Below are 16718 nucleotides of genomic sequence, written 5' to 3'. Positions count from 1 at the left end.
TAGAAAATACAGGGAGACACCATCTTATAGTGTCCAACACATTACCCCTGAGACGGTGTTAAGATACCAGTTCGACCTCGTATATGTCACATATCAGTTCGCATGTCTATCCTATTCGTTGGAACAGGATACTCTTAGTTTTCAATTGCAATCCCTCTTCTACTGGAGAAAAATAACAGTATCACTGCAGCAGCTGCTGCAGAACAAGGCCAAATCCACTAGCCAAATTATGAATGGAATCACCAAATTCAACTTGTAGTAGAAAGTTTATAGCAAGGCAAGCATTCAGAATCTCAGGCAGAAGCAGCAATGCAATTGTCGTAGACTCATGGTTTAGGTTTTCTATATTGTAGAGGTGTAAGGAATACTCTTATCCATTTCATCTGATCTACTTCATGTTTGGTGAATTCCAAAATTGACTTAAAAACTTTTGAAGATTTATTTATTTTCTAGCTTTTCTTAATACAAGTGACTTCGAAATTTCAACTAGCATTTCGATAGACAGATGACAATATATAACTAGTTCTTCTTTACATCCATCACTTTTGCGTTCACTTTCCAATCAATCTTCATGGAGGTAATAACTACTAGTTGTTTCTAATACAGAAGGATACCATAACTAGTTTTTTAGAATGTCCAAGAAATTAAAGACCAAGATCTTCAGCACCTAACCTGTTTGGTCTGACTTTTGTATGGGACAGAGATTGCCAAAATGCTATTTGTTTGATTGGATTAAAAATGGTATCATGATCCCCATATGATAAATGTGATAAACCGGCATTTTACCCTTTTCACATTTCTTTCTCTTCATCTCTTTTATAGCCACACCACTAATCCATGTACCATTTCAGCCCCTCGCCGTGCAATTCACTGCATCTTGCATGCAGTGGCGAAGCTAGGAATTTCTCTAAGGGTATTCAAATTTGAAGAAGTGAAAAAAACTTTCCGACAAAGGGTGTTTAATATGTATTATATACCTCTAAAACGTAGTATTTTACCTATATACACAGTGCAATTTTTCGACCCATGTGGCTTCGCCACTGCTTTCATGCTCTACGGCTAATTGCCCCTTCCTTGCAGCTTTATTCTTCCATATTGCATTACAGTTTACCTTCTTTTTTTTTTTTTTGGAAGATTAATTTTATGACTAATTCCTTGTCGTGTTAGTCTTATTATATATAGCAACATAGTCTCAGGCCTGACTGATCATTTGTTTGTACTACAATTTGCTCTGTATTCATGGTTAATGACGGTTTGATATGTTTGGGCAAAGGATATTTCAAGGTAGGAGTATTACAATCTCAGTTCTGTTGAAGTTTGGCAAAATGCCAAAGTCCCACATTGGTTGGGAGTTAAGTTTGGGGGGATTTTTCCCCTATAAAAGAAGGCCTAATGTTTAGGATTGAAATACACCTCTCATTTGCCTTCTCATCTGTTTAAGGCATTTGTATCTTCTCTCTTTAGTATTATTTCACTTGTATTTTTGGAGTGAAATAAAATATTGGTTGTGTCCGAGGAGTAGGCAAAATTAGCCGAACCTCGTAAATTCTGGTGTTCCCTTTATTGTTGTTTTATTGTCTTATTTATTATTTGGTGGCTGTCATAATTTTTGGTATAGTAGTTGTGACTTATTCACACTATATACATTTGGCTTCCGCAACAATTGGTATCAGAGCCAAGGTACTGTCTAAGTATGCTCTGTGGTTGCAGCATAGTCTGATCTTCCACATCAGAAAAGATTTATCTTGGTAACTGAGTCAAGGTTCTGTCTGAGTATGCTCTGTAGTTGCAGCTTAGTCTGATCTTCTACATCAGAAAGGAAATAATCTTGATTTGTGTCGTCAGCTATTAAATAATATTTGTGTCAAATATGGGGGACAATAAACAAGAAGAATCTACATCAAGTGTCAACAATACGTCATCATTGGCATCTTCGCTTATGACAAGAATTGTGTCAAATGCGAAATTTGCGGTAGAAATTTTTGACGGGTCCGGACATTTTGGGATGTGGCAAGGCGAGGTTCTAGATGTCCTTTTTCAACAAGGGCTAGATCTGGCCATTGAAGAAAAGAAACCAGATGTTATTGGAGAAGAAGATTGGAGAATTATCAACCGTGTTGCTTGCGGTACCATTCGATCCTACCTTGCTAGAGAGCAGAAATATCCATACACAAAGAAAACTTCTGCAAGTAAATTATGGAAAGCACTGGAGGATAAATTTTTGAAGAAAAACAGTCAAAATAAATTGTACATGAAGAAGAGACTGTTTCACTTCACCTATGTTCCTGGTACCACGATGAATGAACATATCACCAGTTTCAATAAGTTGGTCACAGATTTGCAAAATATGGATACAACTTATGATGATGGTGACTTGGCCTTAATGTTGTTGGCGTCACTTCCTGATGAGTACGAGCACCTTGAAACTACTCTACTCCATGGAAATGACGAAATTTCTCTCAGAGAAGTTTGTTCAGCTTTGTACAGCTATGAACAAAGAAAGCGAGAAAAACAGAAGGGCGGAGAAGGAGAAGCACTGTTTGTGAGGGGTCGTCCTCAAAATCAAACGAGGACAAAGAAGGGAAGATCCAAGTCAAGATCCAGACCCAGTAAAGATGAATGTGCCTTTTGTCGAGAAAAAGGGCACTGGAAGAAAGACTGTCCGAAGTTGAAGAATAAGGCCAAACATAACAATGGAAAGGCTATTATGGATTCAAATGTAGCTGATTGTGATGATTCAGACTTCTCATTAGTTACAACAGAGTCATCAACATCATCAGACATATGGTTGATGGACTCGGCTTGTAGCTATCATATGTGTCCCAACAGGGACTGGTTCATGGAATTTCAAGAAGGAGAATATGGAGTCATCCACACAGCGGATAACAGCCCTCTTACCTCATATGGCATTGGTTCAATACGATTAAGGAACCATGATGGAATGATCAGAACATTGATAGATGTTCGATATGTACCGGATTTGAAGAAGAATCTCATCTCTGTGGGAGCCCTAGAATCAAAAGGGTTCAAAATCATTGCAGAAAATGGAGTGATGAGAGTATGCTCCGGTGCACTAGTGGTAATGAAGGCTAATCGGAAGAATAATAATATGTACCGCTATCGTGGCAGTACAGTTATTGGGACAGCGACAGTAACATCCAGTGACGACAAAGAGGCAGAAGCAACCAAGCTATGGCACATGCGCTTGGGACATGCTGGAGGAAAATCCTTGAAAACTCTATCAGATCAAGGATTGTTAAAAGGAGTAAAGGCTTGCAACTTGGAGTTTTGTGAGCATTGTGTCAAAGGGAAACAGACAAGGGTTAAATTTGGTACAGCGATCCATAATACTAAAGGCATTTTGGATTATGTACACTCTGATGTTTGGGGTCCTTCCAAAACACCTTCATTGGGTGGGAAGCACTATTTTGTAACCTTTGTTGATGATTTTTCTCGAAGAGTGTGGGTGTATACAATGAAAAACAAAGATGAAGTGCTGGGAATTTTTCTCAAATGGAAGACGATGGTGGAGAATCAAACAGGCAGGAGGATCAAGTGTATTCGCACAGACAATGGAGGTGAATACAAAAATGATCATTTCAATAAGGTCTGTGAAAATGATGGCATCGTCCGACACTTCACTGTTAGACATACACCACAACAGAATGGAGTGGCAGAACGTATGAACCGGACCTTGCTGGAGAAGGTACGGTGTATGTTGTCCAATGCTGGCTTGGGCAAAGAATTTTGGGCTGAGGCAATTACATATGCATGTCACCTCATTAATCGTCTACCATCTGCTGCTATTGATGGCAAAACACCATTTGAAAAATGGTACGGAAAACCTGCTGTAGATTATAACTCTTTGCACGTGTTTGGCTCAACTGCATATTATCATGTGACGGAGTCAAAATTGGATCCAAGGGCAAAGAAGGCTATTTTTATGGGAATTACTTCTGGAGTCAAAGGATATCGCTTATGGTGCCCTATGACAAAGAAAGTAATATTCAGCAGAGATGTTACCTTTGATGAATTTGCTATGGTAAATAAGGTAACAGAAGATACCAAACAAAATGAAGGTGCTTCTAAGCAGGTGGAGTTTGAGGGAAAATTTATTTTTCCTACACAAGAAGCAGAGGAGGAAACAAATGAAGATTACCCTCTGGAAGGAGAGCCAGTAGAGGAGATTCCAACTCAGGAATCTCAACAACAACTTGAATCAATAGCAACCAGCAGGCCAAAAAGAACAATAACGAAACCTGTTCGTCTCATAGAGACGGTTGCTTGTGCAACCTCAATTGTAGCTGATGATGTTCCTACTACTTATAAAGACGCTGTCCAAAGTTCAGAAGAAGATAAGTGGAGGATTGCCATGAATGATGAAATACAGTCCCTTCATCAGAATCATACATGGAGATTGGCCAATCTCCCGAAGGGAAAGAAAGCAATTGGGTGCAAATGGGTATTTGCAAAGAAGGAAGGATTTCCTAACCAAGTAGATGTTCGCTACAAAGCAAGATTGGTGGCCAAAGGATATGCTCAAAAGGAGGGAATTGATTACAATGAAGTGTTTTCTCCAGTTGTAAAACATTCCTCCATTAGAATTATGTTGGCTTTGGTAGCACAATTGGATTTGGAACTAGTTCAGATGGATGTAAAAACTGCGTTTTTACATGGAAACTTGGAGGAGGAAATCTACATGACTCAGCCAGAAGGATTCAAAGTTGCTGGAAAAGAAAATATGGTGTGCAAACTTGAAAAATCGTTGTACGGATTGAAACAATCTTCTAGACAATGGTACAAGCGATTTGACGAGTTTATGTTGCGGCAAGGGTACAAGAGAAGCAAATACGATCATTGTGTGTATTTGCACAAGCTTAAAGATGGTTCCTTTGTATATCTTCTCCTATATGTTGATGATATGTTGATAGCTTCCAAGAATTCGGAAGAAATTGATAAGTTGAAGATTCAACTGAAGAAGGAGTTCGAGATGAAGGATTTGGGTGAGGCAAAGAAAATTCTTGGCATGGAGATAATTAGAGATAGACGTTCAAAAAAACTCTGTTTATCTCAAAAGGAATATTTGAAGAGAGTACTTCAACGTTTTGGCATAGATGACAAGACTAAGCCAGTTAGTACTCCACTTGCTTCCCATTTTAAGCTAAGTACTACTATGTCGCCAATGGATGAAGCTGAACGAGAGTATATGTCAAAGGTACCATACGCAAATGCTGTTGGTAGCTTGATGTATGCAATGGTTTGCACAAGGCCTGACATTTCACAAGCTGTTGGAGTTATTAGCAGATATATGCACAATCCAGGGCAGGAGCATTGGCAAGCTGTGAAGTGGATTCTACGGTATATTCATAATACTGTAGATGTCGGGTTAGTTTTTGAGCAGGAAGACAATCAGTTTGTAGTTGGATATTGTGACTCAGATTTTGCGGGTGATATGGACAAACGAAGATCAACTACTGGTTATGTGTTTACTTTTGCAAAGGCACCAGTTAGTTGGAAGTCTACTTTGCAGTCAACAGTTGCTTTGTCTACAACAGAGGCAGAGTACATGGCTATTACAGATGCTGTGAAAGAGGCAATTTGGCTTCAAGGATTGCTAAAGGAGCTTGGTGTTGAACAAAAAGGTATCACAATTTTTTGTGATAGTCAAAGTGCTATTCAATTAGCGAAGAACCAAGTTTATCATGCAAGGACGAAGCACATTGATGTTCGGTATCATTTCGTACGAGAAATCATAGAAGAAGGTGGAGTCACGGTGAAGAAAATTCATACTACAGAGAATCCTGCTGATATGCTGACAAAGGTGGTGACTGCGGTCAAGTTTCAACATTGTTTGGATTTGATCAACATTGTTGAACACTGAAGATTGAAGATGAAGACACAACCAAAATTTGTTATTGAGAGAGAATTGAAAATGTGGAATTTTGCCAAGGTGGAGATTTGTTGAAGTTTGGCAAAATGCCAAAGTCCCACATTGGTTGGGAGTTAAGTTTGGGGGGATTTTTCCCCTATAAAAGAAGGCCTAATGTTTAGGATTGAAATACACCTCTCATTTGCCTTCTCATCTGTTTAAGGCATTTGTATCTTCTCTCTTTAGTATTATTTCACTTGTATTTTTGGAGTGAAATAAAATATTGGTTGTGTCCGAGGAGTAGGCAAAATTAGCCGAACCTCGTAAATTCTGGTGTTCCCTTTATTGTTGTTTTATTGTCTTATTTATTATTTGGTGACTGTCATAATTTTTGGTATAGTAGTTGTGACTTATTCACACTATATACATTTGGCTTCCGCAACAAGTTCATCCATATCCTACCTGATCTGCATCAGATCATGAGCCTGAGTTACCACATGCTACAAAAAGTATTTACATGTAACTAGTAGAAAGGAATAAAAAGATGGTGCAAGCAATCACAGCAGTTGAGTTTTTGTCGTCCCAGGTGATATAGCTATTGAAAAAGGAATGCGATAGAGTGAGGTTGGCAAATAACTACTGCAGAGCTGAAGTTATCATTCTGAAATTCTTAGCTTTCTTAACCTTTAGTTAAACTATATGACGTATATGGAAAGGAAAATTTACTGAAGTTATCATTCTGAAATTTTCAGAAGTTAAAAAAGAAAAAGAAAAAGGCTTGTTTCACAATAAGCATTTCTTCATGGCAAAAGGGATACATATTTTGTTCTATCCCAGTAGCTTTCTACTAAAGAAGCAAATCTGTGCAAAGTTCTAATGGAAGTCAAAATCCATGTCCAATAAGCTGATCCAATACTCACAAGTCATAAGTTACTTCATTGCTATGTATACCATCAAAGTTGAAGTCCGAATAGCTAAATGAATTTAAATTCTTGGAAGATGCAAAAAAAGAATAGAAATTAAAATAGAATAGTGTCAAACATTTTGGAATGTTCCAAAAGGGAAAGAGTGTCATATAGACTGGAACAGAGGGACTAGAGAATAACAAGGGAAACGTCTTTAATTTTGTGCCTGGGAACTACTGGAAGCATAAACAACCCAGGGAAGAGTCAACTCTTTGTTGCTTCATATACCTCCTGGTATAGCCTTAAAAGTTCCTCTATAATAGTGTTAATAGAACCTCATGCGCGAACCACAACTTCTGAGGTGCGTTTGACAAAGACATACTCAACCATCTGCCAATAGTTTTGATCTTTTTTTCATTTTGATAACTAAATCTTTGTATTAGTCACCAAGTAAATGTATAAAATCATAGCTAATTAACACAGTTAGCTATCAAACTTACAAACTACAAAAAAGACGAGAGCTACAAAACTAGAACTTATAACTAAGTACTATATTCCTGATACAAGGAGTTCTAACTCTGCATACACATGCAATTTCCCTAGCTATAACTTCCCATCTTCTAGTAACCTTCTCAAACACTCATGTTTCTTTCAATCAACACACTGTGAACAAACTGCATATATCATTTTGAAAATTCGAGATTGGGATTTCCCTTTGGATATTCTGATAACTTCCTGAATATGTTGATCTCATCCACCTGCACCTGGTGGTTGGCTTTGTATCCATTGCAGCAGCCTGTTCCATAGTCCCTTAGCAAACTCACATTCCACAAACATGCGTTTTCTTGATTCATTAAAATTCTGGCATAAAGCACACTTGAGCTCGACAGCCATTCCCCACTTAACTAGTCTGTCAGCAGTCAGGAGTTTCCCATGCATTTGTAGCCACAGAATGAATCTAGCTTTTGGCCTAGCAGCATTTTGAAACATCATGATTCATGCATTTCCATGGGACCCTGGGTCCATCTCCTGTCAACTGTGTATAGATTTGCATAGTTATACTCTTCCCAGCAGCATGATTGCATTGGATTCTTTCCAGAGTAGTTTTTTCTTCAATAATCTTCCTGATCACCCAACATGCTTGCTGTGGCACCTCTACATGATCCATCTATTGCGCTTTGATATAGTAGGTATGAATCCACTTGATCCACAGTTTATCTTATTTGTGAGCTAAATCCCATTAAGTTTTAGCTATAGCTGCCTTATTCCAGATGTGCAAATTTGTCAAGTTCAGCCCACTTGCACTCTTTGGAGAGCAGATCCTTTCCCAAGCCACTAAAGCCTTTCTGCTGATTGTTTTGCTACTAGACCAGAGGACGCTTCGATAGTATCGATCAACAACCTTCACTACTTTAGCTGGAAGTACAAATAATTTTCATCTTTAAAATCTTATGGATAATTTATCCAATAACCGTGTGCATATTAGGGATCTTGTTTGTGAACATGTCATCGACTAACTCAGGGGTCTTATCCCACCTAAAAGAAGATTATTAACACATGAAAAATTTAGGCAAGTAGAAAAAGAAGAAAAATGTTCTTCCTCTCCCCAGTCATGCAAAGAGTCACAGAAATTCCTCCATTTCTAAGAACACCGGTGCATTATCTGCCAAAAGTTAGTTATTACCAAAACAAAAGCAGCTGCAGTAAAGTACAGAAGCAGCTGGACTTTCGTAGAATTATCTAAGCTAGAAGCTTCGGACATAGGTTAGCTCTATGAACAGACAAAAGCTGGACTCTTTCTGGAAAAGAAAGTTATCAGCCTATTACATAGTTATAAATAACAAAGCTCTTGCTATATACGTGCAATGTAAAGAAATACAATATCTACAGCAGCATGAAGATGCATAAATCAGATTGCAGTTGAATATTAAGGAAAAATTATGAAAAGAAAGCAAGAAGCTTCAAATTGCTAATAAGACAATGGGGTATTTTCACTCAGTATAAATGACTAGTAAAACATTGAATAATTTGAATGAAGGGAAATAGGGATTGTAGCTACAAGTGACGGATCACCAGCAGCCCAGACATAGAGCTCGTTAGGGACCTAAACTCTTGAGCAGATATATAGCTCATAGAAAGGAGCTTACCTCAATTCTGAGTTGAGGTTATATAAATTAAGTTGAGATCTCAAATTTTCTACTTACCACAAAAAGTTTCAAAATTTCTTATTTCAGTTAATAAATTTAGAAATAACTCAAAAGACTGAAGAATATGTCTAAAAGAATAAGAACCCATACAAAAGAGTTAATAGCACAATGGCATGGTTCTGACTGACTAAAGAACTATTCATGGAGGCATGCATATCAGATTGATACAACTATGCACTTGATAGCCAGTTAAAGCCTGGCCTTAATTTTCGCATAATTTGTCTGCATCATATAGTAGCACATGGCTTGTTAGCCTCATGAGTTAGTTTCCTGAACCTGCTGCTCAAATTCATCAACTAGACCTAAAGCGTAGTAAACACTTTCAAATGCTTCTTAGCCCCCGAGGGTATACAAGCCTCCACCAACAACAAAAACAAGTACAACTACACCTGAATCCCATGGGGGCGGCTATATGAATTCTTGATATACATTCCACTCTATTGGACCTGTTTCATTTTGATACTCCACAATTTGATCCTATCAAGACATTATAAGAGGCCAGATCAGGTGTACTCCCTCCAGCCTCCGTTTTCATGAGCAGTTCAGTGACCAAATAACTACAAGTAGTATATATAAAAAAACACCACCATTTTCATTGTCCCAAACATGATTTCTCTCATTCCCTAATCCATTAGTTAATAAAGCACTTGGCAAAGAGTTACAGGTTACTAGGTCCCCTTGAATACATTCATGCCTCACTTGAGAAAAACAAAATGAAATAGCCCCTCCTGTTCATGCGCAAGACTTAATAATAATTGATGATATGATGATAGCACAGTAAGAAAAGACCGCCTGTTACCCACCATGAGGGTGCATTTTGTCAAATACCTTTGAGGTTTTACCAGAGGAGTCCACGACGTAGAATATAATTCTGATCATGAGTGTAAATGTGCTCACAGGGGTTGGCTCTGGATGTACTTGAAGAGGTGAAGAAAGCAGTGACAGAGAAGTAGTACAATGACAGGACCAGTTGGTAATCTGATACCAAGGAATAAATTGTCAACACCTATTTTCATAGAACTTGTGCTTTTGAATTCAAACCTCCAGATTCTAATTCTCCCAAGTTGTTGGTTCCCAAATTTGTCTTTGGTTGGACTCACAGCTTGCTTGGTCCAAATTTTATGATTCAACCTCTAAAGGAAATTGTTCCTAAACCAGGTTGTGCATTACACCTTGTCTTTCACGAGTTAGTATTATCATAGTCTACGTCCTCTTGTGCCTGAGATGTTTCTTTGTCCTCTTCTCATGATCCTCTTGTAGTCATATCGCTCTTGTTCTTTGTTCTTCCACCTGTCCAGCCTATGCCTATGGTCTATGTCTAGTATCCATCCATACGTAAACTGTACATAAGGATAACTCCTTTACAGAAAAATGCCCAACACCTAGCCACCACCACAATTACCCTCCTTTCAGAACGAAAGGGAAAAAGGCCACAAAATAATGCTACATGAAATAACCTTTCAGCTTCGATCATGTGTACACTGTACACTATGAGTCAAAAGACACGAGTACAGTGGGAGATATAATGTTCATACTGACACATTTAGCTCAACTTGGTAGTATGGTAGAGTGTTCAGAAGTATTTTACATAGCTCCTATCACACAATGTTTCTCATACCAAAGATTCCAATTCCAACCACATCTTTACACAACATACTCATACAGGAGTTCCAAAGTCCTACCACATTGTTCTCTATGCATTAGTTACCTTGTGCTTGCATTTTCTCTCAAGTCTAACTACATTGTTCTCAAGACGAGTTAGCTCTAATTTCATTCTCCAGCTTCCTACAGATAAATAAATTGAAGCTAAGCAACTAGTCAATGCATCACCAGCAAAAGAATTATGGTGCCAGGCATCTTTATGGAGCCTAGTTGTGTACATCCACGCCTAAGACCAATAACCCTTGTTCACTCAAAAAATATGGAAGCTGAATAGTCACTTTTAGGAAGGTTCAAGGTATGAAGTAGACATTGATGAAGCAGAAACCCACAGATGAATCATGTAAACAATTCTGGAAATGACCACATAATGAACTTTGCAAAAGTGCTGACTCCAGGAACTCAATATGAGTAGCCCCAACTAAAGAAGGCTGCCCCAACTACCTCAACGAGGTCCAACCGTTCAAAAAAGAAATGATGATTTTTGAATACTTTTTGAACACGGTTGAGGAAAACAACAAAGAATTACAAATTGAAGATTTTACATGTTTGGAAAAAAAGGGACAGGAACCAAATTGGTACTTCATTCTATTATACCACTTTATTAGTATTCTCATTTGTAATATCATCACAGAGTATGTTATAAACTCTGTGATGATCATTGAATATTTGGTACTCTCCAGTTCTTATTTTTTACATGCGTGCTAGTAGGTGAGGCTTTTTCTTGGCCCCAATAGGATTAGTAAGGTAAGGTTTAGCCCGGTTTGTGTTGCCTTGGTCCTATGTCTTTGGGAAAATACCAACACGGCTATGAGATTATATGCCCTCGTGAGACTTTGCCGGCAGCTACACCATGAATCCTCTACATGAGGCTGCCGTCATAAGGCAATGTGAGGCGCAGAGGAGTGATTATATAGCCAAGGCATATGGGTAACAAAACCGATGTTATTGTCCACCTTATTTGTACTTTTCCTAATTGTTGTATTTTCTTTTCTTTTTTATTAATAAAATACTAGCCCTAGGCGCTTGCCAGCGGATTGCCCAAAAAAAAAAATAGGAGTAGCCCCCAAAATTACCGAATCCATTCCTCCCTTGCAATGATGTATCATAATTTACACCACACCTCATGAGTACCAATGCTCAGATGATGGAGCGTGTATCTGGTCGAAGCATTCATTTAGCATCTCCAGAAATATTCTTGCCTTTCAATTTAGAATAATTTCCCTGCAGATGCTTGGCACATTCCAATTTTGCATAGTATGTGCAGCCAGTAGAATGACCTACAGAGACAGCCAGAAGAAAATATTGACAGAAATTAATTTATGTGCAGCCAACACAATGAGCTGGGTTGGATGAATACAATACATCCTTTTAGTGATAGCATTGGCCATTTTTTTCTGGTAAGTAAAGTAGGAATACTAATCTAACTGGCACTCAAGGCTATTCATGAAGGTAGTTCACAAAATCTCAGACCATTACCTTTATAAACATCTGTAGATGCACACCAGAAAGCAAGTCAATTCAAACACTTATATTTCAATGTATGAGTGGCATATGCTTTTTCTTCATAACACCTGTTGGTTCTTTCCTTTCATAAACAGCCACATCACACATTCAGGGACTGTGTTTCAAATCTGCTATGCTTCTTTCCTAAGGCATTTGACTGACCAAGTCGAGAAGAGTTCTTTCACAGAGGCAGGCACAGCCCAACTCACTTTCAGCTGCATCATATTTCTGTATCTCCAGTGTATGTAAGATACTTGAGGATAATAGCACGTTTAGAGTTGAGTTTATTTTGCATAAGTAGAAGAGAATAAGTACCATAAGCTAGGAAAGGAAAGGGGTTAAATGCCTAGTGTGAAGATAACAGAATAGTATTCCTGAAATTCACCAAGGTCTTTTGCTGGAAGAGAAACATCCAAGCGTATCAGGCCTTTGGCAGTGACATAGCAACCTTCACACTTTCAGATTGACAATATATAATAATTAATATTTTCCTCTGAACATAGTAAAGTTACTTTGACTCGGACATGTGGTTTTTTGCTAGTTGGTCATACTCAAATGATCAATGAGAAGTACAACTGTACTTTTGAGAATGCCAACAAAAAGGGGCAGTTAAGTTTAGCAAATCCAAGAAGAAAAGTGATTGAGAACTCCCACTGTCTTCTCTAGCCACATGTTTCCATGCAATAAAAGGAAAGAGTTGGGATGGAATCACTTTGACTGCCCTGCAGAGGTAGAGTCAGGATTTCAAGCTTATGAATTCGGGATTCTAATCATTTTAAGTTACTGGGTTCTAAATTAATAATTTATGCATATTTAATGAATTTTTTTAAGACAAATACATGGTTCGAACCAAAGAATCCGCTCCAGGCACTCTAGCTCCGCCCCTACTGCCCTGCACCAATAACCTTTATCAAGTATTACCACTAAAATAATAAGAAATTTTAAAGTACTTTGAAAAGTTTGTACAAGAAAGTGTTTTGCAGATCCGGATCATCTGTCAATGTAACTGATGAACACCTGGCGTTCCCTTGAGAGTTTCTTCAAGAGCCACAACCCAGGATTGAACTAAGAATTTGAACTGTAAAAGTAACATAGACGCGGACAACAGAGAGAGATAATTGTAAAGGTATCTGAGATAAGGTTTCATGATGCTCTCTGCAACAGTAAAATGAATCTTAGCATTGTTTCAGTCAGTTAAACAAACCTCTCAGGTTACAGAAAACAAACCTGTTAAAGCAGTTCTTAATATGATGTCCCACAAACCTTAGCTTAATACTTTTTAAAGTTCCAGATCTTGAGGCTTTATCATCTTCTTAATGAAAGAAGTATCATGTTGCGCCAGCCTTACTCCCATCCCCCTAGAGTCTTCAGCATTTTTTTCTTCATTACATAAGAATCTATCTTGGAAATAGCCACTGAATTTTGAACAAACCATAAGTCTAAGAGATGTCTCTGCTCATGTTTGTCTCTCAGGATCAGAACAGGATTATCAAAAAAGAAAAAAACTGAAATAGCTCACCACACCAATACATACAGTGTATAGCACAATCAAGTATATTGCATAATGCTAGCAGCCTAGCATTAATCCTGGAGTCCGTTGTCCATGAGATATTATTAAGACCGCAGAAACTTAGACTTCAGAATAAACTGTACATTAGGAAGAGTATATTCAACATTCTTGATTAGTCCAATTCCATTCCATTGCAAAATGATTTATATATCACTCAACATCAATGATTCGGCTAACAGGATATGCGGTTATAATAAAGCACTTGGCTCGAGCAATACATCAAGATTTCTAAGAGAACTCTTTCAGGCTGTTTGTGGAATAGGTTTTACTTTCACTAGGAATACGAATACTTTCTTTCATGTAGTTTATTGTGTATGGAAAGAAAATTTCAAAAAGCAAGCATTGCTTCGCTCAAGATTAGGCAAGAGGTATTTTTGCACTTACAATAAAAATCAGGATGCCTGATAGATCTCCAAATATATGCATGTCTTAGACAGAATTTTTCAATGAATCAGAGCTTATTCATATATTCATCCACACAGAAGATAACTATATCCAGCATTACATCTTCAAATGAACTGACTTTCATTTGTGCAAAGTCCTGCTATGAAGCTTAACCCACGTAGCTGTGGTCTGTGCTGGCTGCATAAAGCAGAACTGCAATTCAAGTTAAATACCACAGACTAAGGGATCTGGTTCTGCTGATTAATAAAAACACCAACTTCAGATCTCAAGAAATAGCAGCCCAACCAAAGAGAACAAAGTAACACTTGACAGGTTGTGGTTGGAAATTTTCCTAGAAAAATGCTTTTCTACTAATTCAGCTATTTCATCAGATTAACGTAAGATGAGAGTGTAGAAACGTTGTACTCAATAAAAGAAACATCATTTGGAATCTGATTGTTGGTGAAAATACAATTACCGTTGGAAAAAATGAGCAGGTTGAGACGTGGATATTATAGCAAGGTGATTCAAGCCAACTGCAGTAATCCTCGCTGGTCCAACATTAATATTCTGACTTACCCGACTAGGCGTGTGACTCAAACAAACTCTGTATATCTGTAGAGATATAAAGTCTAGTTGAGGGTGTTTGTACAGTATGCTATTTAATATGTATATTTCTAGAATAGTCTATTAGATAGTAGTTCTGTATATATTAGAAACATACTCCTGTACAGAGCAGTTATGTAAGAAAGAAAAGAAATACAATTTTAAAGAAAAGAAATACAATTTTTTCTCTCTCTTCGATCCTCTATGTTACTCTCACTAGATCTTGCCTCTATGTCCATGGCAGATCTAGCTTGATTTTGACATGGTGTCAGGGCAGGTCGAATACGATATGTAATCTCAAGTTGTTGGTCGTTCTCTTCTTCTCAATTTCCCCAAATCAAGTTCTCTCTTCTTCGATTTTTTTTCTCTAGCCCTAATTTCTGAGTATTGACGAATTTTGCTGCGATGACGGGTGATTCTTCACAAACTGGAGTCGGAACTTCACATGCAATAATCAATTGCTCGATTGCAATGATCCGCTGTTCGTTCATCCTCAGACACGCCGGGGATTGCGCTGGTTCCTCAGCTGTTGGTCGGAACATAGAATTACTCAGAATGGAGTCTCTCTATGAAAATGTCACTTTTAGTGAAGAACAAAATAGGTTTCATTGATGGAACCTGTACTAGGGAGAAATATGAAGCAGATCCGTTCAAGTTGCACCAGTGGGATCGATGTAACGCCATTGTATAGTCGTGGATCATGAGTTCGGTGGCTCAAGAGCTTAGGAAAGGTATTGTTTACTCCTCAAATGCACAAAAGGTTTGGGAAGCCTTTAAAGAAAGGTTTGACAAAGTGAATGCAACTAAGGTGTATCACATGAACAGAGAAATTGGAAGTCTGACCCAAGGAATATCGAGTATCTCAATCTATTACTCAAGGTTAAATGATCTATGGGCTGAGTTTGAGTCAATGATACCGTTTCCTGGAAGTGATTGTGTAAAATCTAGAGAATTTGTTGTTTTTCTACGCCAACAAAAATTGATGAAGTTTCTAATGGGGTTGAATGATACATATGCACCACAAAGGAGCCAAATATTAATCATACGCCCACAATTGATCAGGCTTATTCAATGTTGATCCAGGAAGAAAGTCAGAGATTGAGTGGGAACTTGGGAACGCAAAGTGGAATCCTAGGGAGTTCACCTATGGATGGAGAATCCAGTGCTATGATATCGATCAATGCCTCCAATACAAGGCCTAGGAGGAATGGGAACGTACAATGTGACTATTGCCATATGAAAGGTCACACAAAAGAGAATTGCGACAAGCTGATTGGTTATCCAACAGGGCCTAAGTTTAATAACAACAGTAGGAGAAGAGGAGGCTACAATGGTGCTCCAGCAATGGCACACAATACAAATGTGAAGGCACAAGAGGAGATGTATACTGCCGGGACAAAAGGCATAGGACAAACAGGAGGTTTAGCATCTGCACCTATTTTTACCCATGATCAATATCAACAAATACTTATGTTGCTGGACAAGAACAAAGGATCAGATGCAATAGAGATGGCAAATATGGCAGAGTCGACTGCAAATGAGACAGCTAATATGGCAGGTAAATCCATACTAACTATGGTTGTTGGATAATTAATTCTGGAGTCTCAAATCATATGGCTTCCTCCTTGCATCTGTTTTCCCAATCACAATCCATACCCTCTAATTCTATTTCCAATTCTGTACACTTACCTAATGGAGATAGTACTAAAATCACTCATTCAAGGTCTTGTTCCTTGCCCAATTCACAAGTTCTAGACAATGTATTATATGTTCCACAATTCAAATATAATTTGTTGTCAGTCTCCAAGTACACTAAGGATTTAAATTGTTTAGTACCTTTTTATCCTGATTTCTGTCTGTTTCAGGACCTCCTTAGTGGCAAGGTGAAGGGGATTGATAGTGAAAAGAATGGGCTGTACATTCTCAATCCTTACACACCTAGTGCTGCTCATGTCTCCAAGTGTTTGTCTTCGTCTCTTTAGAATAACTCAAATGTTTTGTGGCATCAAAGA

This window comes from Nicotiana sylvestris, chromosome 6 (genome assembly GCF_000393655.2).
Source record: "Nicotiana sylvestris chromosome 6, ASM39365v2, whole genome shotgun sequence".
Classification (NCBI taxonomy): Eukaryota; Viridiplantae; Streptophyta; class Magnoliopsida; order Solanales; family Solanaceae; genus Nicotiana; species Nicotiana sylvestris.
This window is presented reverse-complemented; position numbering follows the sequence as displayed.